Below are 12,921 nucleotides of genomic sequence, written 5' to 3'. Positions count from 1 at the left end.
TGACACGACTCACAAGATAAAGACTCTAAGTGAGAAAGACTAGGATGTAACTGCTTTAACTTATTAAGACCTGGATGTCCCAACTGAGCATGAATAAGTAGTGGAGATGCCACCGCCGAACCAACAAAAGAGGGTTGTTGAAGCTGATATAGGCCATGAGATTCACATCCGAAGCCAATCATCCTCCCCGTACTCCGGTCCTGTAAAGAAACAGACGTATTAGTAAAAGAAATGATACAATCAAGAGATCGAGTAAGTTGACTTATCGATAATAAATTAAAGGGAGCGCTGGGAACATAAAGAACAATATGAATGCAAAGAGATGAAGAAGGATGAATAATGCCAATACCCTGGGATTGAGTTTGGGAACCATTGGCCATGGTGACCATTGGCAAATTACCAGAAGTAGTGAGGGAGGAAAATAGGGATTTATTACCAGTGATATGATCGGTGGCCCTAGAATCAAGAACCCAAGGACCCGAAGAACGAGATATGCCAGCAAAGGAAGTACCAGCGTGTGCAATGGTAGCAGTGGAACTCGAAGCCTGACGATCCTCAAACCATTTCAGAAAGTCAGTATAAGAAGGTGTTGGAGTCGAATCCGGTGTTGACTGTGAAGTGGAAGCTGAAGAAGCAACAAAACTCTGAACGACCTGGGCAGTACGAGGAGGACGGCCATGTAGACTCCAACACTTATCAATCGTGTGACCCAGTCGGTGGCAGTGATCACACCAAGGACGACCTTTGCCACCCTTGCGAGGTGGAGGTCCTTTGTGTCGAGAGACCAAAGCTGACGAGTCGACAGGAATAGAAGAAGGCATCGTCAAGACTTTGGCCGGGACACGGAGAAGAGTCGCCCAGGTATTCTCCATAGTAGCTTCTGTAGGGCTGCCCAGGATCTGGTCACGGACATGAGAATAATCTGTGGACAGACCATATAAAGCCAGAGACATAAAAAATTTTTTCCAATTTTCAAGCTCTTCAACAAGATCGGCCGCAGGTGGGAGCAGTTCATTGAAGTCACAAAGAAGGCTAGAGACTGAACCCAGATAAGTTGACATTGAATCCTTAATCTGATAAGCGCTGAGGATGGTCATAAGATCTTCACAAACTTGATAGAGTCGCCGAGAGGTGTTTGTAAAGAGTTGTTGAGCTTGTGTCCAGACAGCTTTGCAGGTCTTGTGAGTACGGAAGACATTCCTAAGAGATGGATGGATGGTGGCTCGGATAATACAACACAACTGAGCGTCAACCTTCTTCCATAGAGGAAGATCGGCGACTTGAACATCTTCTTCAGTTTGAGTGAGATGTGTCTCATAACCCTGTCCAACAAGCCAAAGCTCAATGTGAGATACCCAAGAGATATAATTTTTACCATCTAACTGCTCAGAAGAAAGAGGTGTAGTGATATGGTTGGTAAAGATTGAGGTATCTGGCTTTGGGGCGCCAGATGTAGCCATGAATAAACCGGGCTGCTAGAATATATGAAGTGAGCTTGCTTGTGCTGGAAGAGAGGGGCTGCTGGTGACAGGGCAGAGGAAAAACTCTGGACAACAGTGAATACCTCCGAGCAGTTGGTGCTGCCAACGTTAGAAGACTTGGACACGCCGGCGACAGTGAATACCTCCGAGCAGCAGCCAACGTCTTCGACTATCAGCGTCGAAGGATTATGTTGACAGGACAGGGCTTGTTGGCTTCGAACTAAAGCTAAGACAGAAGACGTCTAGGGTGAGAAGAGAGGCCTGGCCTGGGTCCCCGACGACGAAAGCAACGCCACAGCTTGAGCGACGGACTGGAAGATCCGTGAGGTTGGATTCGAAGAGAGGGGCAGCGCAGTCGCGGTCAGCGTCTGACGCCGGGTATTGTGGCGAGGAACGACGTCGAAGCGCAGGTCTGGGTCGACGGTGAAACCCTAAGCGACGCGAGAGGGCCGCGGCGAAGTCAGCGTCTGGCGCCGGGACTGGTGGTGAGGAACGATGTCGCAGCGTCGCGACGGCGTCGCGAGAAGATGGACGTCGCGAGACGGCGTCGTGAGAGGACGGCGTCGAGAGGATGGGCGTCGAGAGAGAAAGAGAGAGGGAGCCAGACAGCGGCGCAGGAGGAAAGAAATTAGGGTTTTAATTTGGCTCTGATACCATGTTCAAAGCAAAACCTAAAATCTCGTGTATTGGGAACCACGAGTTAGGCCTTTATATAAGAAAGAAGATATATACTAAACGACAAAAATACCCTTTTACTTATTCTAACAATTATCATTCACTATGATTGGTCAGTTATATACTGAAGGGTTACTGGAACAAGATTAGATGCCCCCCAACAGAATATTCTATAGCAACATTGGCCACTAGAAAATAAGTTCAACCAAAATGAGCAATTTTAAATTTTTTTCCAAAGTGCCTCAAGTTCATCTAAATACGCAATCACATCCACTTTGATTCTACTTCAATTGAAAATTTGCATGCTTGATTCGAGTGCATCTTCTCCTATGAGAATTGAGTGTGACTTATTTTCCACTTTTCTCAATGGCTGATCAATTGCATGCATGTTACAAGATCATTTACGTACATCTTATTATTCTAAGAGCTCCATTCCATATAAAATTACTGTCAATTCACAGTCAGTCTTACATGATCATTAAATGTTGTATAACCTTTTAAGATACCTATAGTGTATCCTAAGATATTTGAATAAAGGCAACAGGAGGTGGTCGTCATGAAATTGATGAGCTTACTACCTCAACACTCAATTTCCTAGTCTGACTATCAACATCGTCACCACTTAGTGGAAACAGTCATCTTATTCATGAATGTGTCCAAAACAAATGAATGACCATATGAAAATGTTAGTGTAGATCCACTACTTACATCTTTATACAATACTATGAAACTAAAGATAGCACCCCCGGGTCAAGATATAACGGCAAGTTGCACCAACAATTTCCCAAACATTCACGGTTTGAATCCTAGCTACAGCACACTACAAAGTATTTTCCTCAGGTGGTATGAAAAATCTAGGACGTTGACAGCTAGTCGACAAGCCGCTCAATAGCTATCACCGTTATGATCCAGTGTTTAATACTCTTACATCTTCTAGTGCTTGAACCTATGCTTGAACCTATGTTTAATACTTTTTTTATGCCACAATTGAACCTATGTTTTATTCCTTATGTTGGGGTTTTGATCTCCTACTCCAATCGTACAGTTTCGGCATCATTTTGTGCTAACACTAATCACACTTTGGCTTGCATCAAATCATCTCGAGATGAATTTAATACCTGTTCATTTAGTTTATTTGCATATATAATAAGACTATGTGATTGAATATTCAATTGAATGAAAATTTTCATATTATATAGTATTGATACTCCATATGTATTAGTACATTAAAGCATGTCAAGATCGCATTTGCGTCAAATACTTGTACTTGAGTCTGAGTAATATAGCTTAGATGTTGATCTACAAACTCTCCAATAACCCAAATCATCATCTATGGTCAATAGGTTGATTTTAAATATTGTTCAAGCTATCAAGAGCTAGTGATAAAGCATATTTATCTTATTGAATTTTATGGTAGGTATTGTAAAGCCTGTTGAAGCACTCTAATGAAAATTAAGTTGGGTGTGTTCTTGATAGGGGTTCCACTTAACAATTTTCCACTAATGTTAGTGGCAACAAACCACAAATTATTGTCTGAGGTAGAATATAAAGGATGATTGTGAGATAATGTTGAACCTAGTTTCATGTCAAACTTAGTGCCATCAGATTAATAAAAAAGAATTGTGAGAACCACTTAGCTATTTAATTCTAACAAATCCAATGATTCATGAATTCACTAAAAGTTATTAAAGTTGACCACAACTTCATCCGAGTGTTATACATATAAAGATTGATACATCGTAGATTTCTACTGAAGTGCTACAATACAAATCTATTCAACTACTAAGTTACTTGAAAAGCAACTCAAAAATAAATAAATGACAATGTGAATGCTACTACTAATAATAATAATATAAGTATACAGATAAAACAAAAAACATACAATTAAAATGCAACAAATAAGTCTGTCCTACCTTTAGGTACAAATTCTCCTTCTTAAGTTCCACAATTACATTGAGGTCACTCTTAAAGGATTCCAATTCTTTCAGAGTATGATCCAACTTATTCTGAAGCAACAAATTCTTGTTGCTTTCGATGTTAAAGGCAGACCTGATTGTCTCTAGATCAGCTTCCCGCAATTTCAATGTTTCATGGAGTTTAGAGACTTCTGCCAACTTTGACTCCTCGCTTGCAATCTGCATTAGGAATGTTAATGACATTACATAAATTTTAAGCAAAAGCAGCAAACCTACCCAATCAGAAAAAGGACAAAAACAAGCAATTAATACATATAGCTGTATTCTTTAAGAAGGTTCTAACATCAAGCAAGGTTTTAAGCCTCAGTTTTAATTTTGATCTCAGAGATGGCCTGAAATATATCAGCATCAACTCACATTAACAGTGTACATTTTACAAATTCCTATAGGCCTAGTAGTCTATTGACTCTAGTTTAAAACACCATCAACACTCATAAAAATATTTGTCAGTATACAATTTCCTTCAATAAGATTATGATATTGACCACCCATTGTTCCAAGTAGTTCGAAAAAAGAAACACTGTATTATTTTTCTTATGAAAGAGGGCCATTACATCATACAACATAAACACCAATTATAATTAAAACATCCAATGTGGGACTAAACCCACAACATAGAGAAACTCTGATAATTCAATAATCCTCAGGCTGGAGTACAAAGCTGGAGTATAGATATTATTTTAATTGTTAGCTCAACTAGATAAAGTTATATAAAGAAAATAAAAATAAAAATGATGCAGATGCCTAAAGACCCATGATATAAGTAAAAAAGACGTGAAAATATCATGCTCTAGATTGACCCTCAGCGTAAACATTTGCTAGACATTGGTTGCCAAGAGAAAGATTGATAAATTTGGTTATGATCTTCAAAGGTAACTTCCATGACTTCATCAAAACAAAGAAACCATAGGATTCTGAAGCTTGGTAGGATGGCTGAAAACTTACAAGAGGTTTAGAGTGAAATAGAAACATTAGGATTTCAACAACTACACTAGAAACAAGAAGTTGAGTAGGTAACTCCAAGAGACGAGGATGTTTGAGAGACATTAAAGTTTTGAGTTTCTAGCCTTCCAGCATCTAACTGAGAGAAAGAGAACACTGAAAAAACAAAAACTATTAATCTTCTGTCATCTTTTCAATGTTAAAATACATGAAGAAAAATAATGCAAAAATCAATGAGATTAAATTTCAATCAATTAAATCAGCGAAAGGAGAAATGTTGGTGGGAGATTCAATTGCCAATCATTTTACTCCAAGAGAAGAAGTAGATGTTGCAAACAATAGATTATAATTCATCTCATCTTAAATTATTAGAAACTAGGAGTTCTTCAGACAAAAAAAAAAGGAGAAAGGGAGGGGAGAACTATACATAAAAATTATCCAAAAAAAAAAATCAGCACCGTTTTTTGGATGCTTATTTCTCTTTTTTATTCATCCTTGCTAAAAAAATATAACTGCATCTTTTAATTTGAGAAACCACCTCCCTACCCATCTTGCAAAAATCAAGAGTGATAAATGGAAGAAAGAGAAAGCATGGGCAACATCATATTTTTTACAATGATGGAGAAAGGGCAAGGTAAAAAAAATATGAAACCGCCACATCAGTGGCCCCCTAAAGTTTGTCCCATGTATATGGAGGGAGGTAATGCAGGTACACAAGTGGAAGGCGCATAGCGGGGACTAGCATAGGCAGTGACACCCTGGGGATCGACCATTGCCCAATCCGAACATACTACCATGCGTCCACCATCTGTGCTACACCCGGGGACTGAGAAAAGGCAAGGTAAAGCTAGGGTATAGAGTGGAGAGGGAAGAAAATTAAGCTATTTATTAACAAAGAGAAAGACAAGAAAATCAAGCTTTATGACAATTGAAAATGGAGAAAATTATAGTTTATGACAATGGTGAAAGAGTGGATGAAAAAATTAGGCCTTATAAAAAAAATTAAAAGAGAAGGAAGAAGAAATTAGAGTTTATAAAAGCAAAGAGAGAGGAAGGAATTAACATTTATGAAGCAAATGAAGAGAAGTCAGTCATGGTAGTGAGCGGCCTCCTAGGTGGGAGGGCATTTAATCTTCAGAGGAAGGAATCCCGCGAAAATCAATGCTTGCCTAATGAAGCAACTATGTCACCTGAGTACCAACTCGGCTAAACTCATAGGACAAGAAGCACAATTGCCACAAGCGTGAGGTGCAAAAAAGTGCTCAAGGGTCTTGGGGCTTAAAGCACCAAGCGAAGCACACGCTTTACAAAAAAATAATAAATAAAACGGCTATTATATCTATTCAAAATATTTGAAAATGTTTTTAAAAATCTAAATAACCATAAATAAAACATTCTATGGTGAAACGGTAGATTATTCAAAAAACTAAAAAAAAAAAATCAAAAATCTTTAAAAATATAATAGATGAAATATCAAAAATCAAAATAATCATCTTCATTATCTAAATCTACGTCATCAGCTTCATCACTTGATTTGTATTCATTGATATCTTTTTCTTCAATTTCATCATCAAAGGTTAATCTCTTCTTCATCACCGAGACTAGTTTGAGTTGAAAATTGCTTTCTTTTTGCTTAAGCAAATGATGATGCCCCTTTTGAAGAAGACGCATTTCGAGATCGAAAGTCATATGCACTTTCACCAACCCAGATACTCGTGCTACATCACTCCAACGCAAATCTTCACTTTCATAGATAAAATCATTATTATTGTTTTTATCATTGCCATCCAATTTTTCCAACAATCATTCGTTACTATCATCTATCACTGACAAAGTAATAGGATCAATCTTAATTCGCATGTCATATCTTCGCCTCAAAGTTCTGTACTAGATATACATCAAATCATTCAATCGTTGTTGAGACAATCTATTTTTTTCTTAGAATGTACCTAAAAAATATTAAAAAGTAAAAAAGTTAAGACCATAATATAAATTTTAATATATATTAAAAAATTCTAACTTACAAGTTCAAAAACACTCCAATTACGTTCACATCCAGGAGAAGAACATGTGAGGTCAAAATCTTAAATGTTTTTAATTCAGGTGTTGATGCACCATAAGAAGACTATTGGAACCCCAAAGTTGTTTTTTGTGTGATCAACCAAGTTACGTTAGGTCATGTTATGTTCTGATCCCTGTGTCTAAGTGTGCAGGAGCTTAGGAGCAAAGGAAGTCGAGCGGAAGACGCAACCAACGAGAAGGATGGCACGGGAAGGAAGCTGACGAGCTCGGTGCATCCGAGGGACGAAAGAGCTGCGGAAGAGTACACCAGTGGACGAGAAGAACGTACGCGACGTTCGAGGGACGAGAAGCCGGAGCGGAAGCCTGCTCGAGGAGAAGGTAGGAAATTGGGTTCGGGTGAACCCTATTCCGGTGACCGAAATCACCCAGGAGATCGCAGCAGTAAAGCAGCGAAGTGGAGCTGTAAGTGCTGCTGGAGGCGCCTTCAAAGGTTGTTGAAGGCGCCTCCTCGCCTTCTGTGGAAGGCGCCTTCGATGAACAGTGTGAAAGCGCCTTCGACCAATCAAACTAATCGTTTGCAAGTGGATAAAGTTTTATCCACTTGCCACGCTGGAGGAGGCGCCTTCAAGCTTCGGATGAGATTTTCTATGGATTATAAAAAGACCCCTGGACCTAGGAAATCTACAACAACTTTCCTATTCAGCTTACTAGTCTTTCTGAGTTATTAACAAGTGTAAAAGGCTTCTCCGCCATCAGTGAAGGAGATTCTTAGTGAGCGTTCATCTGCCTTGGATTAACAACCATCTAGGTTGTAACCAAGTAAATTCTGATATCTTTTACTGTTTTTCTTTAAATTGTTATTTCTGTTATAATTGCATTACTAATCAAAGTCAAAATATAGAGAAAGTGTTTTATTTTTGCGTTTCAAGCAACTCGACCCTCTCCAACCGGTCCACCGGACCAACAAAGACTACCAATCAGCTTGAAATACAAAAACATATAAGATTAACTTTATTACTATCCAATATTGACATTGCATAATATATCATTTATAAATTTACCTAATAATTTTGAAGTTCTTTGTCTAACAGTTAGCAAACCAAAAAGTCTTGCTTTCTTGTATTTTTCCAATTGATTCATGATCTTATCATGTAAATTTTCACCTCACCAATCTAGATATACACTTCTACAAATCCTCCATCACTTCTAAATTATTTTCTATGTCAGAGTTTGAGTAAAAATACTCTGGATTCAAGAAATATCCAACTACGTACAAAGGTCAATGGAGTTGAACTTTCCATCTTGTCAATGAATTAAAAAATGTTACGATATTTCTCTTCATTATTGTAAAATGGCACAGTGGTAGGTTTTTTGGCTCTGTCACTCGTAAATATAACCCATAGGAGATATTCTTTCACCATCTATTAGCCGCAATACTTTCACAAATGGGTTGACAACTTTTAATGGAAAAATCATATTTTTCTAAAAAGAAGGCATCAATAACACTTCTACTATACATTTTCTAGAAATCACTTTAGAAAATCGATTATTTGCCCACTTTTCATATGTAAACATCTTTATCAAATTTCCTTATTGTACATGAATCCACTTTAAAGTCAAAAAAGTGATTGCAAAACATGTCTTTACGATTCTTACCATGCCTCTCTTTCAAGTAAACTCTCATCATGCTCAATACTTGTGCTATGTTGTAAATATAATCATTCACCATCAACGTCCGTTCATGTAATTTTCTGATATTAGGTATTTTAAATATATCCTCGAGCAACAAATCTAAACAATTAGCTGCACGAAGTCCAATACAAGTGTGGAAATCAATTCTCGAAAAACATAGTAAATTTAGCAAAAAAATTATTAAAAATATAATCCAATTCTTAATTGAAAGTAACATAAATTTAAAATATTACCTGACATTGCAGCTTGCATTATATGTTACAACATGAACAACATTCTTTTCTCCAATATAATACACAAATTTACAAAGTAATTCAAACATCTTGTCAGCTATGAGAGAATAGCCTGCAGTATCAACTAATTCAACACATACGCTTCCTTAAGGACCATTTACCAATAATTTATAAAAATCATACTCTTTTTATCTGTCCACTCGTCTACCATAATTGTGCACCCAAACTTAGCATGATCTTTTTCGTGGGATTTGTGAAGCGAGTTCGTATTTGTCAGTTCCTTAAAATACTTAACCTTGACTTCATGATACGATGGAGGTTTTATCCCCGATCCAAATGACTCAATAGCTTCAATAAAAAACTCAAAAGAATCATATTTAATGGCGTTGAAAGAATTTTGGCATCATGCATCCATCTATAAAATTTCTCAACCTCAGTATCTCTTAACTTCCTTTTATTTTCATCAAATTGTCCTTTATTCTTTGCACATCTTCATTTGACAATTCAGTGACATCTTTCACAAAATAAAGATTAATAGGTCAGTTTGTTTACACTGCTTGGATCGAATATTGGTCGTTTCCCTTTCTCTTAAGTTTAAAAATCATCTTCATGTTCTTCCATATCATCAAGATTATCAGAATTAGGAATATCTTCCATTTGAGTCTTCAAATTAATCTTTTTTTCATTAACTCTAATTTCTTCTTTAACATGCTCGGGACATTTTGGGCAAACTTTTATATTTTTATTGTCCACAACTAAATGCAGATTGTGTCGATGAATTCCACCATTTGTTATTTTACCACAAAAAATACAATCGACTATATTTGGATTTTTTAGGATCTGAACCTGTTGCTAACTCTAAGCAATATCTTTTCAAATTGATGCAATTGTTATATTTAACAAAATTAAAACTTAAGACCAATAGAATCAATAAATAAAAATATATATTAAAAAGAGAGTAAAATAAAATTATTCTGATTTATATGAATTAATAAAATTTATAATAATTTTTAAAATTTTAAATATAAAATTATGAATATAAATCTAATTTAATGAAATAATAAAAATTACTAAAAGTTTTAATTATAAATATAAAATTATTAGAATATAAATATGATTTATATGATTTAATAATATTTATTAGAATTTTTTAGTTTTAAATATAAAATTAAGAATATAAATAAATTAATAAAATTTATTACAATTTTTAAAATTTTATAAATATGATTTATATGAATTAATAATATTTATTAGAAATTTTATAATTTTAAATATAAAATTATAAGAATATAAATGAATTAATAAAACTTATAAAAAAAAATTAAATATATTTTTTATATTTTATTAGGATAATTTAATTAGGATTTATAAAACATGTTTAAGCAGACAGTTCCGGAGGTGAAAGGCAATTGATCAAGCGGCGAGAGGCAGACGAATTGACTTAATGATAGATTTAAAGAGTATTTAGGGCTTTAAATGAAAAAAAAAGTTTTTGTGCTTCGTGCAAAAGCGAACGCTTACGCTTTTATGCAACGAAGTGCGCGCTTCAGAGACCTTGGGTGCTTCCGAGGTCTCAAAAGTGCAAGCCTTGTGCTACGATGCGCTTCGCACTTAAGCGAGCACTTCGTGCACTTTTGACAACTATGGCAAAGAGTTAACATTTATTGTAGCAAAAGGTGATTACGCTCACCTCAGACGTCCCTCATAGCTCATACCAAGATTATGTGAAGAAAGGTAATTCACAAGGCCAACTTATAGTCGACCGCCAACTTACAACTTCACTTCGCTCCTTTGCTGCTGCGATCTCCTAGGTGATTTCGGCACCAGAACAGGACTCACCCGAACCCAATTTCCGATCTTCTCCTAGAGGAGGCTTTCGCTTCGGCTTCTCATCCATCGAACGTCGCATACATTCTTCTTGTCCATAGGTGTACTCTTCCGCAGCCCTTTCGTCCCTCGGATGCACCGAGCCCGTCGGCTCCCTTCCCGTGTCATCCTTCTCGCTGGTTGCGTCTTCCGCTCGAGACCTTGTGCTCCTAAACTCCTACACACTTAGGCACAGGGATCGGAACCAAACAGGACCTAACGTAAGTTGGTTGATCACATCAAAACAACCACGGCGTCCAACAATCTCTCCCTTTTTGATGTGCATCAACCCAAGTTCAAGTTAGGATAATAACAGACAAGTAGTAATAAAAAATCATTTTAAGTATAAAGTTTGCAATAAAAGAAATTGCAACACTAAGTATAAAATAAACTAATTTGAATTTAGAATTTAAAAAAAAAAAAAAATCTAACTCCACCTACTCCTCCTCAACTTGTACCTATTTCTCCCCCTTTGATCACACCAAAAAATATGGAGATTTAGGTTTTAAAAAAACTTAATTTAATAAAAACAAGTAAAAGAAATTTAAAACAATTTCTAACTTATGGAGTTTTCCAAAAATTGGCAAATTTGAAAGCAATTATCTTAATTTCACAAGCTTATCAGTTTGTCAATTAAATATTTAATTCAATAATCGGCTTGGCGAGGCACTAGACCTTCTTGGTTATTGGATCATCAACCACTTCTAGACAAAATCTTTTAAAGAATTTAAACATTTAATCTTTTCTGAAAGCATAAAAAAAATGTTTAATCTAAGTAAGATTTTGGAACCCAATATAGGTTCCTTCCTATTGGGTTAACTAAGAATTTGGGGGGAACATATTCTTTGGGAATTTTTCTAAGTTGACCTTGATAATGACTAATATACCAATTTATTCTACCATAAATTCTAAGTTTTGATTTTTGAAAGTTATTTGGTTGTAAGCATGCATGGTCAATTTTCAAATTTCGATTTCTATTTTTAATTTTTAATTTTTCATTTTCTAATTTTAGATTATCATACAGTTCTAGAGGGCATGCTTTTGCTAAGTTCAATTTTAACTCAGCATTTCCCTTTTCTAATTTCACTAGATCTTTAGTAAGAATTTTAATAAAATTAAAGGACTGCTTGGGAGAGAGAGCACGTACCTCACTTATTTCAATTTCTGATACTCCCCCTTCATCGCTGCTTTCTTCCGATATATTCCTCCCCCTTCAATTATGCTCATCTCTGAGTTGATCTCATCTTCTTCTTGATGGATTGACGTTAGGGCTAAGTCCAGCGTGTGCTTCGATTTCAGATTCGGAGGATGATGACTCATCCCACGTGGCTTTCAAGGTCTTGTGCTTGGAGAATGTTGGACTTTTGTACTTTTCCTTTTCCTTTTTCTTTAGCTTAGAGCATTCATCTTTGATGTGTCTTTCTTCGTTGCAGTTGTAACATCGGATCTTCCTTTTTTTTGGTAATCCATCTTTGTCTGCGATTTAAATTTATTAGACTTAATAAATTTATTAAACGTTCTTACCATTAGGGCTGCTTCATTTTCATCAATTGATTCTTCGGAGTCTGAATCGTTGGTTCTTGCTTTCAGGGCAACGTTCTGACTCGATCCTTTCCTTTGTCCTACGCAACGAGATTCGTGTAATTCAAAAGTAGAGAAAAGACTTTCTAAAGTATTTACCGCAAGATCCTTGGATATATAGCAGGAGTCTACTATAGTTGTCCTTTCGGGTGTTCTTGGGAACACATTAAAGCATACTTTTGTGTGTCCCGATTCGTTACCGTTTCTCCAAGGTTTGTTAGTCCGGTGATCAGCTCCTTGATTCTTCCCTGTAGTTGTGTTACTGACTCTCCTTCCATCCGGAGGTTCATCAGTTGATTCCGGCACACGTCCCGTCTCGCAAGCTTTGTTTTGGAAGTTCTTTCGTGCAGTTCTAGAAATTTCTCCCAAAGTTCCTTTGCTGAGTCGTAGCTGCCGATTCGATTGACCTCCTGAGGCGAAAGAACGTTGAGCAGATGGAATTCTGCTTTCCCG

General features: G+C 36.5%; 1 pseudogene; it reads right to left on the bottom strand.

Moving 5' to 3' along the window:
* LOC121971525 overlaps positions 1-12,921 on the bottom strand; it is a 126,413-nt pseudogene that overhangs the window by 46,050 nt on the left and 67,442 nt on the right.

Source organism: Zingiber officinale, chromosome 4A, assembly GCF_018446385.1.
Source record: "Zingiber officinale cultivar Zhangliang chromosome 4A, Zo_v1.1, whole genome shotgun sequence".
NCBI classification, from domain to species: Eukaryota; Viridiplantae; Streptophyta; class Magnoliopsida; order Zingiberales; family Zingiberaceae; genus Zingiber; species Zingiber officinale.
This window is presented reverse-complemented; position numbering and strand designations above follow the sequence as displayed.